Below are 9,969 nucleotides of genomic sequence, written 5' to 3'. Positions count from 1 at the left end.
CCCTACATTTTTTTTTCTTTCTAATATCTTATATGTACAGTTCTTACTGACTTTCAATAACTCTTTAAAATGGAATTCCTGAATGTTTCTGTGAAATGCATTCTGAGACAGACTGTCATGCGAGCTATTAAGAGTCTACATCATTTTGCCTGAGGTCTGAATGATGCACTTTTCCAAACATATTCTTAAGTCAAAAAACAAAAGCCTTCAGTTTTGCCTAGTTTTTACAGACCCACACAATGTCTAGGAACTATAGATCTTTAGGGTCTTCTTTCACACCAGCAGCTCTCCAGAGGTACCACTGGAATTTCCATAATGAGACCTCATCATGCTGAAGCCACTGGAATAACCTTGGGTTCACTGGCATCCAGGAAGGTCCTTTTCTCTTTGTCAAAGTTAACCCTGTTATATACCTGCATTAAAATATTTGAAATTCCTAAACTAATATAATAATGAGAAAACCTCTAGGTTTCAAAAATCCCAGTTCAAATATAAACATTAGGAAAGCTAGGAAGTAAATATCCTAGACTTGAATTCGTTACAGAAGTGTGAATCTTGGGGTGCATAGGAGACATACAAAGTCCTCCTGTCATTGAGACAGAGGCTAGAGGAGAAAAGATAAGCAATTTCCCAAGAACTGAGTTGAGTAAGGTATGTAGTATCTATGCTGGATCTTGTGAATGCTTGATGTCTCGTGACTGCTTGATGGGGCAAGAGTATTCCCATGATAATTTCCTGGGGTTAACCAGCCATGACAGGGGAAAGTGATAATCACATGATTCATGAATGTGTATAACTAAACTGTCCCAAGCTAGGCTCATGGATAACATAGGGACCAGTGTCTGAGGTCAGGTTTCAGGCTACTGTATGTGTTATCCTCTAAGCAGAGAGAAAAAGAAGCAGTAAGTGTCATCTTAAATAATACCCCTATGCTTGACTCAACACTAGTTAGGAAGGGAATTTGCAGGGGCATAAATGTATAAGTGTTTTCCCCCTTCTTTGCCTCTGTTGTTGCATGGAAATGAAGTAGGAGAAAAACAGTTCATAATTTTACTTGAACTCCATTGGGTGTAAGCTGGTATTATTTAATTTATTTGGATTTTATAGGGGTTCTCAGATTCACCAGGCTTATGAATTGATTATTTTAAAACTTAAATGATGGATAAGAACATTCCATGGTTCATTGTGGGAAGTATATAGAAGGGAGAACAATGACTCATGGTGTAAGGCCATAGGCACGTTAAAATCAGAATCAGGGGATCAGCAGTTAGTGTAATGGCTATGTCGCTGAACTCCCATGTAGTCGACTGTAGCCTGGACTCAAAGACTTAGAACTCACTCCAGACATGTGCGTGCCTACCCAAAATTCTGAAGGGGAATGAAGGAGAAGAAAGGACAGTGTGGCCATCGCTCCTGGGGGGTGATGTCTCACTTTCCCTCTCTCTGTCTCTCTCTAGCAAGCACAAGTGCCCATAGGAAACTTAAAATAAAAAAGAAAGAAAAAAAAAAGACATCAAAAACACAAATCTAGGTCAGAAAGAGAGTTGTCTATAATGGCCTGACAATTGTATGTCCCCAGGTATGACAGATGATGAACTATGAACTTCTCTGATCACAGAAAAGAAACCAAAGAAAATTTTCTTTCCCCATGATGCATATTTTGAGAACACTGTCTTGCCACTCTCTCTTAAAATATTAGGAAAGAAGTAGTGTCAATAGTTCATGGGTAAGAGCAGGGTTTGAGGACAGGAAGAAAAGAAATGGATATAAATATTGCATTGTCGGAAAAGTAATGAAGCATTTTTTTTGCATAGAAAAACATAGAAATATATGTTGCTACATACTTGCTACAAGTACTTATAGAGCAGCTCCAAGTAACAAATAAAAAAGCATGACTTATTTCAGAAATCATTTTCACTTACGTCAAGTTTCTTAACTCCAAAGCTAGGCATGTGAGTATTCATTCAAAAGTAGAAAAAGACCTATTCCCCACCAGATCATAAATTCCAGGAAACACCAGGCACTGATTATTATGGCCCATATGCCACAATTTCATTAAAACACAGACCTGTTTAAGTTACAGGAAGTACAGCTTTGTGGAATGAGCACCAGACAGAGTCCTGGCTTGACTGTTCTCTTTTAAGTGATGAGAGGCAATTTGCTTACCCTTTCTCTGTGTCCTAACACTCCAAGTGAAAGAAAAAAAAGAGAGAGAGAGAGAAAAGAAAGAGAAAGAATTCTCCCTTTCTCCTGATGCTCATTCAGGGAAGCTGTGAGAATCAGCAAATATCCTTAGAACACTGAGAGGTTTCTGGAAACCATTCACCGTCACTCATTAAAATTACCTGTTGCTGATATTAGGCATTTTTCAGACCTGCATGCTTGAAACTTGGCCCATATCACCACAGGACACACAGTGCCTGGGAAGTTGATAGAGGTCCATACCACAAACTTTGTCCTTCAGCAAGTCTCACCTGTAAATGATGATTCATTGGTATTCTCCAGTGCTCCTTGTGTAAGAGGTAGGTGCTGACTGCTTATTTTAAAAACAATTTCCTAATAGAGATTTTTTAAACTATCAAGGCGTTTTTAACCAGGATTGATTCATTTATTCACTCTACAAACACTAAAAAACAGCTCCAGTATGCCAGAAACTCTGCTATCTCCTGGAAATGCCAAGCCAAGTGAGTAAGGTCTCTGACTTCAGGGAGCTTATGGTCTCATAAGAAAGGAAGATGAATAAACCTGTAGTCCTAGTACAATGCTGAAGGTAAGACTAGATGCAACAAGAGTTCATTGCAGCTACATTTAAACTGTACTGGGGTTTCCAGAAATAGGGCATGCCTTGAGATGAATTGTAAAGACACATAAGAATTCGACTGAGAAGAAGGAAAAGGTATTCCAGGCAGAGGGACCAGCATCTACAAAGATAGGCATGAAATGGCTTTCCTACATAGAGAAATATTAAATAAGATCATATATGAGGAGTACCTAAAGACAAATAGGGAGGCCAACTGGTGGCAGTGGTTGGGGCTGGTGGATTCCACATAGCTGACTTCACAGAATTCACAGTTTGAGTCCCAGATGGTTTGGGAGACATGCCGGGCATATGTGTGTGTGTTCCCAGATCCTGAGGAGAGGATTGCAGTATGACTGTACCCTCCAGAGGGTGCTTTCTTTTTCTCTCTCTTTTTCTCTCTCCCTCCCTCTAGCAATCATACATGCCCTATAGGAAAAAAAATTTTAATGCAAGTAGGTATTCGACAAGCATTGAAACAAATTGAGAGGAGGGTATTATTGAAAGAGCTGAAGTGGCTGCCATACAATTAGGGGTGCTTCACCTCATCTGCAAGGCCCTGATGTTTCAGCCCCTGATGTTTCAGCTGATGTTCAGGAAATAGGATGAATGCAGTTCTATTCACAGGATCCCAATCTTGCCCCCTTCCATCCTTACCTTCTACCCTCAAACCTCCAATGCAGTCCTTCTCCTAGTATTATGTAGATAATGAAAAAGTGACCATGTAAGATATGTTTTTGTCAGAGTCACTGATTTGACAAAGCACCATGAGAAGCTGAAGACTGAATCATGTCCAGATTCATGACTGCAGAACCATAGAAAATGTGCAGATCTGCTGGACAGTGTGAGTGTCCTTAGCTTAAGAGATGTAATTTTCCCTCAGATTGTGGCCTGAGATCTAAGAGGATGTGCTTCTAAAAACACTAAGGACAGCCATGGTTTATGAAGCTCTCTCTAGAACTTAGGCACTATGATTGTCTCAGGATATCCTGATGACTTAAGAAACTACAAATGATCTCAGAAAAACTAGCCATTAGACACATACACACAGAGAGACATACATGCACGCACACACACAAGCAAGCTCTTGCCAACTTCTGATTAGCATGTTGTTAGTATGTTAAGGATAGTCATTTCTCCCAGTTTGGCAGGATAGGAAAGACCTTTAAACCAAAGAGAATCATGTGGAGGATCTCTCTCCCTTTATCACAGTTCCTGGAAAGAATGCTTAGAAAAGCCAGGTATCTGCTGACCCCATGTGGCCACAGTCATCCTTTGCATTCAGCAATCACAAGAAAATTCATTTTATACACTAACCTAACAGAAGTGTGAACTGACGAATTTTGATGGGAAGAGTCTTGTGTAAGGGGTTTCTACTTTTTCATGTCTCTAGGAAAATTCTATGATAAAAATTTTAAAAATTCAAATTTATGCAGGACAGCCTAGATCCCAGTGGTAAATTCTGGTTTATCTTTTTTGAATCAAGGTTACTGTCCTTGCACTTCAAATTTTTTTTCTATTTTATTTTATAATTTATTATTTACATTTAGATGTTGTATCTTTGTGAGACACAATACAGATTTCAAAGCATGCACGCAGTGTGCAACAATCAAATCAAAGATAATATTATAACAATGTCTTTTTTTTTTTCACTCAGTTGTGGTATGCCATTCCACAGCCCATTTGCCCATGCCTGGTAAATGTTTTTTTCCCCCAACCCCATCCTACATCCTATTCCTGCCCTGCCCGGCCCCCTAATCCTATGCAGTCTTTGGTATCTACAGTTGCCCTCTCAATTTCTATGTCTTCCAATCTTTGAATTTTTACCATAGAGTGCATACATTGGTATATATTGAGTAAGGACATATGATATTTGAGATTCATAGCCTGGCTAATTTTTGCTTAACATTACATCTTCTAGATTCGACTTACATCTTCCAGATTTGACCATTTTGTATTGGATGACAGGATCTTACTGCTCTTCATAGCTGAGTACTATTCCATTGTGTATAAAATTCCATTGTGTAAAATATGCCATATTTTTAAAATCCAGTGAGCAGTTGTTGGACACTTAGGTTGACTCGATGTCTTAGCTACTACAAATAATATTGCAATAAACATAGGCATGTCCTTGCACTTTAAACTCTCTAAGTTTTGGCAATGTCCAAACTGTTAAAACAGTTCATTTCTGGAGTCAGCTGGTGGCATGGTAGCTAAAGTGGCTAGATTCCACACGTATGGCGGCATGGTCCAAGTCCCAGACCCAATGGCTTGAAAAAATATGCTGGGCATATGTGTGTGCATGTCCAAACTTCTGAGAAAATCATGGAGGAGAAGGGATAGTGGCATGCCCCATTCCTCTGATAGGGTTTTTTTCAATCTCTCTCTCTCTCTCATGACCCATGTGCCCTATAGCAAATCTTAAAAAGCAAAATGCTTTTAAAAGATTGAAGTTCTGAGTGGAAAAAGACAATTAATTTAAAAAAAGTTCATTTCCAGAAATTCAGTAAACAAATTCTGGAAATTGTTGAAAGAAATTGTCTTAGCCATGTGCTGTGAGTTTTTGTGAAGAATTTCTTTTTTTTTTTTTTCATCTGCCAAAGGGCACATGCACTCATGAGAGAGAGGAAAAGAGAGAAGGAGAGGAGGGAGAAAGCAACTCCCAATAGGGCCTGGTCACTCCATAATCCCTTCTTCTTCATTTCTTCTTGAGATGGAGATCTTGTTGAGATGTTGGGTATGCATATACACAATACATGGTGTGATTTTCAAGCTGCCAGGGCCTAGATTCTAATTACAAAGCCAACCATGTGCAATCATGGCCCTTGACCAGCAGGCCATGAGCCAACCCACTATGAGAATTTCAACTCAATTTTAAATTATTTTCAGGGTTTTTTCAACTATCCTCTCCACTCTACACCTACTCCTTAAAAATGTCCTAATATGGGGCTATCATATGGTACAGTGGTTATGTTGCTGGACTCCCATATGGCCGAGATTCCAGTGGTTGGAGTCTTGGACTTGTTGGCTTGAAAATCATACTGGGCAGTATGCAAGCATGTGTGCTTGCTTAAGATCCCAGGAGAAGGGATTGTGGCCAAGGAAGTGATTTCTCACTTTCGTTCTGTCTCTGTCTCTGTCTCTGTCTCTCTCTCTCTCTCTCTCTCTGACAAGTGCATGTGCCCAAAGGCAAAAACCTCTTTTTAAAAAGTTATGGAATAAGCTTAGCCAAGCACAGAAATTGAAAGATTCAAAGAAGTAGAGAGGGCAACTGTAGATACCAGAGACTGCATGAGGCAAGGGACTCAGGAAAAATGTGTTCAACAGACATGAGAATGTGTGTAAATGAAAAAATAGATTATGGAATGGTATACCACAACAGAATAACATTGCCAATCATATAGATCCCCCTCTCTCTCTCTAATATATATATATTAGATATATACATATATATTAGAACAGAAATTGAAAGTGTGCAACATAACATAATGTTTTTTGTTGAAGACAATGGATATGGTAATATCCTTGAATTGATTATCACATACACTATGCATGCTTTGAAAAAACATACTGTCCCTACAAAGATGTACCATTAAATGTAACTATAAAACTACTGATGGAATGCTAGCAGGTGGTATAGTAGTTGGGGCACTGGCTTCCCACATGATGAAATATGGTTCAAGTCCCAAACCTGGTGACTTGCTTTCTCACTTTCCCTCTCTCTCCTAATCTGTCTCTCTCTGGTCAAATTAAAAATAGTAAAATAAAGCAGAGCTCCAGTTCCATCTCCAGGCCCCTGGCCAGCAAGGGATGTTGAAGCAGGGGAACCACTGCCCCCTGCCCCAACTCAAGCTCTCCCAAGCCCAGGACCCTCACCCCTAGAAAGACTGGCCTCCACTCTGCAGCAGAGCTCCAGTTCCATCTCCAGGCTCCTGGCCAGCAAGGGATGTTGAAGTAGGGGCACCACTGCCCTCCACCCCAGCTCCAGCTCACCCAAGCCCAGGACTCTTCTCCTAGAAAGACTGGCCTCTGCCCTGCAGTAGAGCTCTAGTTCCATCTCCAGGCTCCTCACTAACAAGGGATGTTGAGGCAGGGGTACCACTGCCCCCTGCCACAGCTCCAACTCTCCCAAGCTCAGGACCCTCCCCCCTAGAAAGGTAGGCAGGTTTATTTATTTATTTAATTTTGCTCTTCTTCTTTCCTTTGTTAATTTCCTACTCCTCCTTGCCCCACAGACTGGTCTCTGCTCTGCAGCAGAGTTCCAGTTCCATCTCCAGGCACCTGGTGAAATTATTCTTCTTTGTAATCTTTTCTTCTCTCTTGTATTATACTCTCCTTCTCATACTGTATCCTGCCAGAGGGACTAGACAAGTCTAGAATTACAGTTCTGAAATTCCCTAGTATTGTAAGGTTCCCTGGGATCTTCCCTTTTACTGAAACACCTGTGAAAAAGGAGATACTGCTGTTCAGACACATGAATAGAGTACACCTCTTGAGACCACATTGCTAAACATAATAGAAAAGAGATTCATCACACATCAGTCCACAGGAAAAGGGAAACACACTTGCTCCTAGTCAAAGAAATATTCTCCTAAGAGATATTCAAAAGTGAATATATCACCCAATGGCTAAATATATAAGAAGAACCGCAGGTCTGAATAAATCAGGAAATACGTCTCGATCAAAAGAACAGAGTAACTCCCCTCCATCTTTAAAAAAAAAAAAAAAAAAAACAGATGAAGATACCAAATGCCAGAAATTTAGAACATTCATGGTGACAAAGTTATTTGAGTAGGAACAGAAAAGAGACAACAAACTACAGGAGATTAGGAAGTCCTTCAACAATAGGAAAGAAGAAATGGACACTCTGAGAAAGAATCAGATGGAACTATTACAGATGAAGTCTGTGATACAGGAAATCAAAAACTCTCTTGAAAGTATTAAAAGCCAATTAGACCATGCTGAAGATAGAATCTCCAATGTAGAAGATAAAACCTCTGACATAGAAAAAAAAAGACAGAGAAAATAACAAACAAACAAAACATGAGGATAATATATCAGAAATAATAGATTCCATTAGATGCCCAAACATCCGAATAATTGACATGACAGAAGATGAAGAAACTAAAAAGGGCGTGGGAAATCTATTCCATGAAATCCTGGAAGAAAATTTCCCAAGTCTAGAGAGGCACTCAAACATCAAGACCCATGAAATACAAAGGACCTCAAATAGAATCAACCCAAGAAGATCTTCCCCAAGGCACATCTTAGACAGACTGGCCAAGACCACAGATAAAGACGAGATACTAAAACTGGCAAGAGAGAAACAAGTGATTTACAAAGGTCATCCCATCAGGCTAACACTGGACCTCTGAATGGAAACAATGCAAGCAAGGAAAAAAATGGGAAGACATATTGAAAGTGTTAAGAGAGAAACAATTTCAACCAAAATTATTATATTCTGCAAGATTATCCTCCATATGAGAAAAAAAGATTAAAATATTTTCAGACAAACAAAACCCGAAAAGATGTTCCAACACTAGATCAGCTTTTTAAGAAACACTGAAGAAAGCACTGTTCCAGGAAAACTAAAGAATGACCAGTCAGAAATGAGGGAATAAAAGGCAACCAAGACAATGGCCAACTTAAACATCAGGACAAGTCTGGAAATGTCAATAATAACATTGAACATTAATGGATTAAATTCTCCAATGAAGAGACACAGATTGGCTGAATCAGATTGCGTAAATGGAAAAAAAAAAAAAAAAACAGAAACCCTCTCTCTGTTGCTTACAGGAAACCCACCACGTGGATAAATACATGCATAGACTAAAAGTGAAGGGCTGGAAAGAAGTATTCCATGAAAATGAGAACCAAAAATGAGTTGGAGTTGTGACTCTAATTTCTGACAAAATAAACTTTAAAGCAAAAACTGTTGAGGAGACAAAGAAGGTTACTATATTGTAGTAAAAGGGTCAATCAATCAAGAAGTTATAACACTTATAAATATCTATGCACCTAACACAGGAGCACCCAAATACATGAAGAAAAGACTGTTAGACCTAAAAGGAGAGATAGGCAGCAATACACTAATTGTTGGAGATCTCAACACCCCACAATTCCCTCTAAACAGATCACCTAGACAACAAATAGGTAAGGAGATAAAGGATCTAAATGATAGCATAAATTAAATGGACTTAACAGACATCTACAGAATTTTCCATCAGAAAACCACAAGATATATTTTTTTCTCACCCCCACATGAAACATTTTCAAAGATTGACCACATGACAGGGCCCAAGGCAAGCTTCTACAGATTCAAAGACATAGAAACTATGTTCAGCATCTTCTCCAACCTTGATGGAATTAGACTTGATTTTAATGTTAAGAGAAACCCTCAAAAATACACAAATACATGGTAACTAAATAACCTACTCCTGAATGAGTTTACCACTACTGAAGAAATAAACATTGAAATGAAGAGATTCTGATTCATGGAATCCAATGACAATGAGGACATGAGTTTTCATAACCTTTAAGGTACAGCTAAAGCAGTCATAAGAGGGAAGTTCATAGCAATGAGTGCACATAAGAAGAAGTCAGAAAGAAGGCAAATGGATCACCTAAAATCGTGCCTCACAGAACTGGAAAAGCAACAGCAAAAAAATCCAAAAAGTTCCAGGAGAATGGAAATAATAAAGGTATGAGCAGCGAAGAAGACTCCGCATGGCTCCAGCAAACTAGGTATTTCAGGGCACACGAGAAATGAGGATTTTCTACTGATAATTCAGCCTCCAGCACATAAGCTAGTGTGGCAGGAGAAGCCAGGCCTTCAGAAAAAGACTCTGCATGCAAACGCCTGCAAACTAGGTATTTCAGGGCACACGAGAAATGAAGATTTTATAATGATAATTCAGCCTCCAGCACACAAGCTAGTGTGAGTTAAAATATTCCTCAATATCTACTGAATCTGCTGCACCAGTGATCACAACAGAAGGGCAAAGAGATTCTAGGTCACCTCTGTCTCCTTGCTCCTGAACATTTAGGCTGAAATTCAAGAGTTTGAAAGAAACACACCATCCATCAGATGACAAGAAATCACCACCGGATCACAAGAAATATGGGAAAACAAGAAAATACCTCTCCTCCAAGGGAAAAGAGTAACTCTTCTT

Source organism: Tupaia chinensis, unplaced genomic scaffold, assembly GCF_000334495.1.
Source record: "Tupaia chinensis unplaced genomic scaffold, TupChi_1.0 Scaffold138988_1, whole genome shotgun sequence".
NCBI lineage: Eukaryota > Metazoa > Chordata > Mammalia > Scandentia > Tupaiidae > Tupaia > Tupaia belangeri.
This window is presented reverse-complemented; position numbering follows the sequence as displayed.